This window comes from Neovison vison, chromosome 13 (assembly GCF_020171115.1).
Source record: "Neovison vison isolate M4711 chromosome 13, ASM_NN_V1, whole genome shotgun sequence".
In the NCBI taxonomy this organism is placed as follows: Eukaryota; Metazoa; Chordata; class Mammalia; order Carnivora; family Mustelidae; genus Neogale; species Neogale vison.
In genome coordinates this window covers 86,930,168-86,942,042 of record NC_058103.1, presented here as the reverse complement: position 1 = coordinate 86,942,042, position 11,875 = coordinate 86,930,168, and positions in this window count along the sequence as shown.

The following is an 11,875-nucleotide window of genomic DNA, read 5'->3' as shown; positions in this document are numbered from 1 at the left end:
CTTAGCCCGAGGGGAGGGTGTCAGGAGCTCCCAGGGGAAGGGACCTCTGCAGAGATGGCCTCTAAAGCACAGGAGTCTCTTCCAGGGGCTGAGGAGGCTGGGACGCCCCTGGAAGTGGGAGCTAAAAGTGGGGCAGGGCCCAGCTGGGATTGAATGTTTTGAATAAGCAAACTTTGCTGAACACCCAGCTCCTCTTTCTCAATGCTTCCTCCCATGAAAATGAGGTACGAGTGAGGCAATCACACCTCTCAGCCACCGCCACGCGCGTAACTAAGTCCTCTTGGCCCCCTGGGCCTGGCAGGGCCTGGACCCTCCATAGACCAGACATGACCCGACACACAGCAACACCTGGCCACCAGCCTCCACAGCGCTCTCTTGCCAGGCTCTCTTCTCTGTTCTGTGCCTAGGGCCTGGGGTGAGAATGCTGGGACCAGGAGGCTGCTTAGGAGGCTGCTTAGAGAGACCTCGGCTCTGGGTTCCTTGTCAGGGTACATGAACCTCACACTGACCTGGCCCAGGGAGCTCAGTCCCAGCCTTGCTCAGCCAGCTCACTTCCTCTTGCCTAACTTGCTCCTCTTTATCACCCTTTTTAACTTAGCTGGGGTAGCAGCGAGCTCTGCCTGGGACTTCCTTCCCCTCTTAGGGCCTGCCTTTCTGCCCTAGGGGCCACCGTGGGCCTTTGTGCCACCCCTGAACAACTGTGGGACCCTCACCCAGGAAAGGGATTCCAAGATTCTGAGACCAGTGGGTTGGATCTGGTAATAAGACCTCACAGGCTATGGCAGAAGCTCTGGAGCTGCTCTCTGCTCTCCTGCCCTCTGCCCTCTGCCCTCAGAACTCATCCTCTCTCCCCTCCCTCCAAGACTGCAGGCTCCCATCTCTCCTCCCTGCCTCCCTCCAGCTTTGTGCCCCTCTGGAGGCCCCTCTGGTGCCCCAGCAGTTCCCTGTTCCCTCCCAGGGATCAGGTTCCCTCTTGGTCTGTTTGAATGGATTTTGCAAGGGAAATCCTGGCTCTTTCCCAAAGACCCTACACCTGTCACCTGCAGCCGTCCCTGCTCCTGCACCCAAGTCCTTCTCCCTCTTGTCTGCCTTGAAAGATAATCCCCTTCCTCTCCCTCAGCCTGGGGAAAGACAAGAGACAGGCTCCTCTCCTGTCATGGGATTGGGGATGCCGCAAGGAAGGCAGAGATTTCAGTACTCCTTACTCTGATTCTGTCGATCTTGGGCTCTGAAGGCTGAGGCTCTAATCCACAGAAGAGAGCCTCACCCATCTTTGGCCAGTGATGGCCACGCCTGGACCCCATTCTTGAGACAACCCCCCCATTGTAGCTTCAGTAGGGCCTGTATTCTCCTGCCCACATCCTACCTAGCAGCCCTCAGAATGCAAGAAATCCATGCAGCAAGGGAAGCCAGGAAAACCTTCATCAAAGAGGACTTTGTTTTTTCTTTTAAAAATACACTTCGGTTTCTTAAAATGTGAAATGACAAAAATGTTGCATAAATTATGTTGGAGTGGCTATGGAGAAAAATCAGGGAGGTCACAGGAATAGCCATTTTGGGAAATGGGGCTCCTGGGCTGAGCTGAGTAGCAGGCACCCCACAGTGCCCATCTCAAACGGCCCCCCACCACCCCCAACAGGGCAGAAGGTAGAAGGACGAGGGTGCCCCCTGGTGGGCACACTGGAAAGCACGTACCTCCAGGCAAGGAGGACTCTCAGGGAGGTAAGTCACTGGTGGGTCTATATCCTGTGTGATCCACAGAGGCAAGTTTGCTGGAGAGTTTGGCACGTGTGAGCTTTGGCGGCCAAGAAATTGTATTCAGTGTAATGCCTCCCAAGGAGATCCTGGGGACTAGAACCCAAGAAGCAGGTCTGGAATTCTCAGGCTCACTTGGCGGTTTTGTGTGGGGACCCCATGCTGTGGTTTCCCAACCTGTTCATCAGAGATCAGTAGTGGAAACTGAACTCTGATCTTCACCTGATAGCCAAACAGGAGAGTCAGATTGGCCTGGTTTCTTTCCTGATACCATAACTTACCTGATAAAGCACTGGGCTTTGGGAGCCTGGAGGCTGAGGGCACCTCTCAGGCCGATGGCTAGCTACTTACAGAATGAAGATGCCTTGGTTGTTGAATCCTCAGGGGTTCGCTTCCCATACTGTCACAGGGAGTCAGGCTCACTGCTTCATGAACCCAGCCACTGACCAGCTATTTTATCTTGTGATACTTAACCTTCCTGTGCTGCCTCTTTCTCACCTATAAAGTGGGGATCATAATACCTCAAATGGCTGTTGTAAGCTTTCAACAATATAATGTATGGAAAGTACTTAACATGGTGCCTGCCCCTGAGCTTAGTAGTATCATTATTGTTATTTATCACCATTATTTATTAGCGGACACTGGCAAGGGAAATACAGTTCTCATTACTTTGTCCTCAGTATATATGCGGTTCTTTCCACAAGTGTCTTCACTGACGTGCATTTTGGAGTGATTTTTTCTTTCTTTTTCTCAGCAGTTTGTGTGGATTGGGGACTGATGGATCTTCCCAGGGCAGGCAGAGTTAGGGGTGCTCCTGGTTGTGGACTTGAAGCAGGCTGTCCCCTGTTGAAGCAGGCAGACTGAACTCATGAAGTCATGAGCATGAGGACTCAAATCACGGACAAGGGCCAACCTCCTGCCACCTTTAACCACCACAATCCCACAGTGGATGAGGCAGGTGGGAGAGTGAGGACCAGGAGCCGTCCACCTGTCCAGCTGTTTGTCCAGCAGTGGCTCCAGATCTAGCCACCCTCTGCACTTTGAGGGCTGGGTATGGAGGAGGCAGCTGAGAGGCAGGTGCTGGGGTTCTGGTCCCTTGGGGAGGATAAGAAAGACTGTAAAGAGTTTTCTGCAAAAGCCCAGGGGGAAGACATTGCCTGTCCTCCTATGCCAAGCCCTTCTAGAATCATAGAAGGAACCATCTGGGACTTAAATAACTCCCATGTGTGTTTCCCTTTGTTTTGTTTTTGTTTTTGTTTTGTTTTGTTTTGTCGTCTTTTTTGTTTTTTTAGAGAGGGAGAGGGGCAGAAGGAGAGGAAGAGCATCTTTTTTTTTCTTATAGATTTATAAGAATTTTATAAATTTTTAAATTTATTTGAGAGAGAGCATATGTGGGGGTGGAAGGAGGGCAAGGCGGGGAGGCAAAGGAAGAGGGGAAGAATCCCAAGCCAACCCTGCCCTGAGCTGGTCATGGGGCTCAATCCCACAACCCATGAAATCATGACCTGAGCCAAAATCAAGGGTCCACCGCTTAACTGACTGAGCCACCCAGGTGCCCCGCTATGTGTTTCCCTTTTAAGTGCTGTCAAACTTACCTGAAGGAGTGAGCGCTGGGCCCACCCTCCAAACCCAGAGTTTCATCTCAGCCAGAGCAAAAGTTTGCCCTGAGATCCTGGCAAGTTACCTGAGCTCCCTGATCTATTAAGCTTTCGATTCGTTCTCAGATTCCTTCCAACTCTAAAAATCGTTCTCTTTCTAATCAAAGGGCCAACCTCGTCACTCTTTACCCCTGCCTTTCCTCTGACAGGTGATAAACCTAGAGACGAGAGCTAAAGATGGCAGGAAAGTTTGACTCCTACCCCAGTAGGATGCTCTTGGACGCGGTTTTCATATTCTCTGCCTCTGTTTATCTCTCTGTGAGATGGATCAGTCTTTATGAGCGCAATGGGAGGAAGTTAGATGCTGTCCTTCTCCCGGTGGGCCGGGCGTGTGACGCAAAAGCGATGCCCTCAGAGCCGACCTTGTCAGCTGACTTTGTCCTTCCTCCTGGGCTGGCCCACCTTTTCTATCAGGGCCTGGGTCAAGGCACAGTGAACAAGCCCCTCACCTTTTTGGATAGCAGGAAGCCAGTGAGGATGGGAAATGTGTTGGGAGATACGCTCGGGATCCCAAAACTTCCTAACCCGCTGGATGGAGAGCAGCCTGAACCTCACAAGGTAGAAGGAACAGGGCTCAACGGAGAGATCTGGGCTGGGCTCCAAGGCACCAACTGTACAAGGACAGGGTGGGAAAGTGGCAGCTTAGCAGAGGCATGTGTGAATAAAACTGAGGGTTTTCGCCGACAGCCAGCTCCATATGAGTCAAATGAAAAGGCTGCTAGCTAAGCGGACAGCCTCTCGGGCTGCTGAATTAAAGAACTGAGCCCAGTGATTCTCCATCTTGGTATCTAACAGAATGGCCTGAGAAGCTCTGGGAATAGTGTGAAACTGGCCGTATCCAGACCCTCTGAACCAAGACCTGGAATGGGTGGCTGGGGAGAGGGAAGCAAGGCGAGGAGTTCGGATTTCTAAAGTGCTTGATCCTTGGCTCCGGCGAGCCGCTAGGGCTCGAGAACCGAGAAAGACTCAGCCCCTTCTTAGTCTTGGCATGCGTGTCAGACCACAACCGAGATACGCGGGGGACCTCGGTTTAGGATGCTTTATCCTGAGGAAACACACAAGCTGGAGAACATTTGGTGAAGGGCAGTGAGGATGTAGGAAGCCCACACATGCTGTGAGGACTTAGAGAAAACCATAGCATGGAAGACAGCGGTGGTCCACGAGACCCACCTTCAGATGCTTAGACTTGTCCTCTGGGGTCCTAAAGGTTAGAATCTTAGGTGACAGTCTTAGGTCAGGCTTCTCATGAAACATTATGAGACAGAGATTTGCTTGTGGGAAGTTTATTGGGAGGTGTTCTTGGAAGCAACACAACACCCTTGAGGGAGGGAAGGAATCAGGATTGGGGGGGGATAGGAATCAATCAAGGACACAGTCACCACAAAGCACACCTCCACGAGGAGCTTTAGGGTTGAGATGACCATTCAGAGGCAAGTTGAGATGGCCCTAACTGAAGCAAGAGGACTGGTCCTTTGAACCCCTACACTGGCCAGATTATCCCTAGGAAGGGCTCCTGAAGTCAGGCAGATCTCCCTTTGGCAGCTTAAGGAATTCCCCAGAGAGAGACTCATCTCTCAGCCTTCAGGCCAGCACTTCTGGCAACATGGGGATAAGCTTCTTTGTCCCAAAGGTGGGATTTGGGTAGTAACCACAGAGATCATGGCAGGACCTACTGTGAGCAATTCAGACCTACTTGCTTCTGTGCTAAGCTCCCTCTACCTGGAATCACTCCTCCGGGATTCTGGTGATTGCTTTCCCTGGGAGACTTACAAGAAGGTGAGTGGAATGAACTATGGCCCCCACTACTGCAGCTTATCTTGGTGACATAACATATTCAGCGCTCCCCCACTCCCCAACCATTACCCATTCTAGATTCTCTTTGCTGTCAACTTGTGTGTCTATGGGTCTAGTTGTCTTACCTGGTAAAATGACTCAGATCCTCATTCAAGGGATATGAGCCTCTAATCACCATGTCCTCCTCAAACGAGGCTGCTGCATTTCCCTACTACTGTCAAAATTGGGCAAGTGGGTACCAAGAGATATCCTAGCAGATGATCAGGGTGCCGAACCTATTTTTCCTGACCCCATTGTAGCAGCAAATTTATCACTTCCAAAGGATCAGAGTCAAGTACCTCTATGAGAATGTGACTCTTTTTTTTTTTTTTTTTTAAACTACTGGTCTTTTGGCACAAGGAGTTTGAAGGACAGAAAGCAGCCACACTAAAAGTTTATGGGATTCTTGTTCTGTCCCTTGGTGGAAGTGTTCTACATCTGGGAACCAGATTCTCTAAACCTAGAGAGCCTGGAACTATAGGAATAGGAACCACAAATTTCCCCAAAAGAGTCACTGGGAGTGATGTTAAGTGGGGTTATTCCTCCTTCCACCCCTGGTCTCGTAGACCTCTCAATCATACTCACTGGGCAATATTACAGTTATTGAATAGGGTACACACTTCATCCTGGAACAGGGTGTCCCATCATCTCTAAAATGGTCCTTCAGCTGCACCCTTGAAAGGCTGTTCTTTTACTCTGCCAGCTCAAGTGGGCGGCAAAGTCCATGAGGGTCCCAGAAGATTCCACGATCTTTTGCCCACTCTTGCTCTGTTACTATGTTATGTGAGATTCCATGTCAGTAAATGGAATTCTCTTTAAGCCCTCTGGGAGTGGTACTGATTGAGGTCTTTGGCAAGAAAGAGAAATCCATATCCGGAACATGTGCTGATTCAAGTCAAGATTAATCACCAGCCTTCCAGAGACGAGCAGGTCCAATGTAGTCAACTTGTTACCAAGTAGCTGGTTGACCATCAGTTGCTGGCAGATTGAACATCTGGCAGCCACAATTGGCAGATCAGCCTTGGTGAGTGGGAGCCCATTCTGTTGGACCCACCCTTACCACCATAGACAGGATGCCTATGTGTGGCCTCCTCTGTGCCAACAAGGCCGCTTTATTCATGTGCCCATTGTGCCAACATGAATGGTTGATGACAGAGGCTGGCAAACATCAGCTAGCCAAGTCCTTCTATTTACTTGGTTATTTTTTTTTTTTAAAGATTTTATTTATTTATTTGACAGAGAGAGATCACAAGTAGACAGAGAGACAGGCAGAGAGAGAGAGAGGGAAGCAGGCTCCCTGCTGAGCAGAGAGCCCGATGCGGGCCTCGATCCCAGGACCCTGAGATCATGACCTGAGCCGAAGGCAGCGGCTTAACCCACTGAGCCACCCAGGCGCCCTTTACTTGGTTATTTAATGTCTCCTCTGGCGGAGGCTCTCAGACGGACATTTATTATTAACATGCAATATATAGATCTTCACGCTTTGTGCTCACTCATACATCCACATGCCTTTCTCTGAGACCTTCGTGTTCCCATTTCCCCAATATTGCTTTTTCTAAGCCTCTAACCAACATTTGTATAGCTTATGAGCCTATACGTATGTTTACCCAGGGCCACTCTTTCAGGGAGCCCTGATGATGATTCAGATCCCCAGATATCAATATAATTCAAACACCGCATGACCTTAAAATGTTTGGCTATGGGCGTCTGGGTGGCTCAGTTTGTTAAGCATCTGCCTCTGGCTCAGGTCATGATCCTGGAGTCCCAGGATGGAGTCCCATACTGGGCTCCCTGCTAGGTGGGGAGTCAGCTTCTCCATCTAACCCTTCCCCCTCTCATGCGCTCTCTCTCTCTCAAATAAATAAAAATCTTTGATCTAAAAAATGGCATTTCACTTTCCCTAGTGTACAGTTACCCAAGTAAATGGCCATGGGTCCCTTTGGGGAAGGACTAGTGAAATCATTGCTGTATGGCTATGGTATTAAAAAGCCTTCTTTGGGGTGCCTGGGGGGCTCAGTGAGTTAAAGCCTCTGCCTTTGGCTCGGGTCATGATCTCAAGGTCCTGGGATTGAGCCCCGTGTTGGGCTCTCTGCTCAGCAGGGAGCCTGCTTCCCCTTCTCTCTCTCTGCCTGCCTCTCTGCCTACTTGTGATCTCTGCCTATCAAATAAATAAATAAATAATCTTTAAAAAGCCATCCTCATAGGGCCCTACCCTCTCCTTCAGGCAATAAGCTCTAGATCTGGGGGCGTCTGGGTGGCTCAGTGGGTTAAAGCCTCTGCCTTCAGCTCAGGTCATGATCTCGGGGTCCTGGGATCAAGCCCCACGTCAGGCTCTCTGCTTAGCAGGGAGCCTGCTTCCCTCTTTGAAAGAAAAAAAAAAAAAAAAGGTTCTAGATCTGAAAATTGAATCAGGTCTGGAAACTGGAAAGGTGTTTTGACTTTATACCGGAACAACGTCCATCAGTCTCCTGGCCTTTCATCCTTGATTTCTCTTCATTGTACAGCTCAGCAATTTTGTGTGTGATCTGCAGATTCTTGGAGGTCCTGCAGATAACTGGAGGCCATTTCCCAAGGTTAAAATTATACTAGGATGTCATTTGCCTCTTTCTCTGCCTAGACATTTGCACTCACAGTGCAAAAGCAATGGTGGATAGATCTTCTGGCACCTTAACAAAGCAAGGCTGTGACACCAAGCTGTTTTGGTTGTTCATTGTGAAGACAGACAGAAGAAAGAAAGGAAACAAAGAGGGAATGGGGGAGGGGCATGGAGAAAGGGAAGGAAAAAAGAAAGAAGAGTCAGTTTCACTTAAAACTGTCCTTAATGAAGCAATGAAAATTGCTAAAATTTATTAAATCATGACCCTTAAATACATGTCTTTTAAATATTCTCTGGGTGTCCACCGGTCTCCATAGAGTGTGCAGCTCTTGATCTCAGGGTTGTGAGTTTGAGCCCCGCATTAGATGTAGAGATTACTTAAAATTTAAAAAAAAAAAATCTGTTAGGGGTGCCTGGGTGGCTCAGTCAGTTAAGTGTCCAGCCCTTGACCTCAGCTCATTTCTTTTTTTTTTTTTTTAAATATTTTATTTATTTATTTATTTGGCAGAGAGATCACAAGTAGGCAAAGAGGCAGGCAGAGAGAGAGAGAGAGGAGGAAGCAGGCTCCCTGCTGAGCAGAGAGCCCGATGTGGGACTCGATCCCAGGACCCTGAGATCATGACCTGAGCCGAAGGCAGCAGCTTAACCCACTGAGCCACCCAGGTGCCCGACCTCAGCTCATTTCTTGATCTCAGGGTCGTGAGTTCAAGCCTCACCTTAGGCTCCACGCTGGGCATGGAACCTACTTACAAACAAACAAAAATATTATTGAAAAAAATATATTCTCTGTTATTAAATGGGAAGTACTGTACTGCATGCACTGCATACTGTACTCTTATGCACCACTGAGTTACGAGCTGTACAATTTTTTTCATGGAAGACCATTTTCGCTTGAAATAATAACTTGACAGATAAACTGTGGTTGTTAAGACTTGGTTATTTGGCAGACTTTTTTTCTAATTCAAACCAACTAAGCCTGTTCCTTTGAGGAAAACAACGGAGAGTACTTGTGACTCATTTTAAAATTTGAACTTTTCAGTGAAAATTAGGATTTTAGAAAACTTATATGCACTACCCTGAGTTTGACAGAATCCAATAAACTTTTCTGACATTAACAAATACAACTTTTAATATTATATAATGGGTTATATCAGTATTTGAGAGATCAATATAATCCAATGAGCCAGTGTTTTCCAAATGACCAAAGAAGGAGGTTTTAAAACTATGCATGGGTAGAAGAGCCATTCATAGTGCAGGTAGATTAATACACTTTAATGTGATTGAATTCATTGATATAGTTTCATATTCTACATTACAACTACCACTTAAGAAAATACTACTTGTTGAGTTTTGGTGTAGTCTCAAATTATGTGAAAAGGCTATTAAAATGCTGCTGTCTCTCCCAACCACATATCTGGGTCAGGCCAGATTTTCTTCATATATTTTAACCAAAACAACATATTGCCAATAGAAGCAGATATGAGAATCCAGATGTCTTCTATAAAACCACTTTTAAGAGATTTGCAAAAACATGAAAAAAGCCACTCTTTCACTAACTTTTTTCCTTCCATAAATATAGTAATATTTCTTTCTTTCTTTCTTTCTTTTTTTTTTAAGATTTTGTTTATTTATTTGATGGAGACTCAGTGAGAGGGGGAACACAAGCAGAGGGTGGGAGAAGGAGAAGCAGGCTTCACACTGAGCAGGGAGCCTAATGCGGGGCTCGATCCTAGAACCCTGGAGTCATGACCTGAGCTGAAGACAAATGCTTAATGACTGAGCCACCCAGGTGGCCCTGAAGTTACTTTTCATAAAAATATACTATTGGTGTTAACATAATGGGCCAATTATTTTTTAATCAATTGGTAAGTATTTTATAAATTTCTCAGTCTTATTTCTAATGAGATAGTATCAATAGACATAATCCATATAAACAAAATCTCTTTGGAGATGTCAGTTTCAAGAGTGAAATCGATCTTGCGATCAAAAGGTTTGAGAATCACTGGCATGGTTTGAGCAAAACCATTCCTGGCTGCCCATCTAGTTTGCCCTAGGGATGCTCTGTTCTATTCCCTGTCTGCCTAGCTCTTCTGTCAGGACCTTCCACTGCGTCCAACTTGCTGCTCATCACTGTAGTGTACCAACCTCTGGCTGCTATTAGTTCATGGTCCTATCACCCCCCCCCATCACTATCAAAGAGCCAGTTCTGTAATGGCCTCTTGCTGCCAGACCTGACATTCAGAGGACAGCCAAACAGCTTCTCCCAGTGTGTTCCTCTTTGCTTTGATAACCAGAGTATCCTATGGGCCTTTCTGCAGGACTGGCATGGGTTTCTGGCCTTACACAGAGTACCGACCATAGCAGGCTCACTTCTCTGAGCTTTCCGAAGCCTTCTTCCATCCTCTGCTGTGGCAGTTCTGGCATTTCCTTTTCCCTTGGCTGACCATTGCCTTTCTCTGTCTCCCAGGATCCTTGTCAGGGTACGAAATCCTATTTCACCTGAGAGTGCTCCCATATCAATAAACTCTTTTTTTTTTTTTAAACTTAATATTCCAGTTCAGCTCCCCACGGATCCAGCCTACACACCCTCTCCTGGCTCCTACCACTCCATGTTGGCCACTTTTGTAGCTGCTTTTGTAGCTTGCCCATATCGCCCTCTTCCTTCCCTAGCAGGCCTCTGAACATCCCTGGCAGAGTAGAGCAGGGATCAGAACCCCCTAGGGTCGGAAGGACTCACGTTTGAATTCTATCTAGCTATGTGACCTTGAGCAACTTACTTAACTTCTTTGAGGCTGTTTCTGCATCTCAAAAATGGAGATAAAGAGTAATTGCTTTCTAGACTGTTGTGAGACAAATGAGATGAGGAAAGGAAGGGCTAAATCTGGAGCCAGCACATAATAAGGGCAAGGATATTGCTACTGTTACAATGGGTCAGTCAGAACTTTGTAAAGCTGAAAAGGCTGCCTTATAGAGCAGACAATAAGGTACACCATCAGGGATACTGTCTTAGCTGCTTCTGGAGAGGGCGCTATAGAGATGTTGTGGAGGAGGTTCTAGGGCCCTTGGGGGTATAACAAAAGATGACCTTTGGGACCCATTCTGTCCCCAAGCTGCCTTGATTTTCTGATTTCTCTGACTGTTTACCCTTGGTTGGGGAGAGGCACTTAGAGAAGCATATTCACTTTCAGGCCACTAGGGGGCCATTGAGTTGACTGCAACAGGAATACACTAATGGTTTCTTAATGGCTCAGGCACCAGGGAGATCAGGCTCAATTATATCTGAAAGCATTTTGAGTTCCTAGGGTAAAAGACACTCTGTAAATCCAGATAATAAATAGGGCTTATTGATGACAGGTTAAAGAATCTGGCACTGTTTCGTTTGGAGAAAAATAGGGTGAGAAGAATTGAATAAGGGCTTTGAGTATATTTATTCCTTAGCATAGAAAAAAGTGACATGCTGTTTTCCTACCCCACTGGGAACCAAGCAAGAGGAAAGTTTACTTTGCAACAGAAGAAACATGGAGTACACTCAAGAAAGAGAATGGAAGGAGGCTTTGGGTTGGCCTTACCTGGAATCTTCCAAAATAATTCACCTTGGTATAGTTGACCTGATCAGTTCTGCCAGGAAGACCAGAAAGCAGGGAAGAGAAGAGAGGACAACATCGAGAGACAATTCAGAGATTTTAACTTAACAGGCCACTCTGCTGGGTGAGCTGGGAACAACCTAGGAGCAGGACAGAGAAGGAGTGGTGGTCTTTTCCCCCAACAGCCCACAAAAAGAAATTAACACTCCAAATTTCCGATGTCCTTAAAATTTCTCAGAGAGTACAAAGGCAAGTTAGGCTATTCCTGGAAATAGCATGCAATTGACGACTGCTAGTGGCAGACTCACACCTGGGTCTCAGGAATGAGAGAGAGGGGCTGAGTTACAGGCCCATGGTTTAAGCGGCTGATCAAGAACCTCCCCTCTGGTAGCCCTTGGCCTCTGTTTGGCTGAGGTCGTGGGCAGGAATGCTGGGGAGGAGCTTCCTTA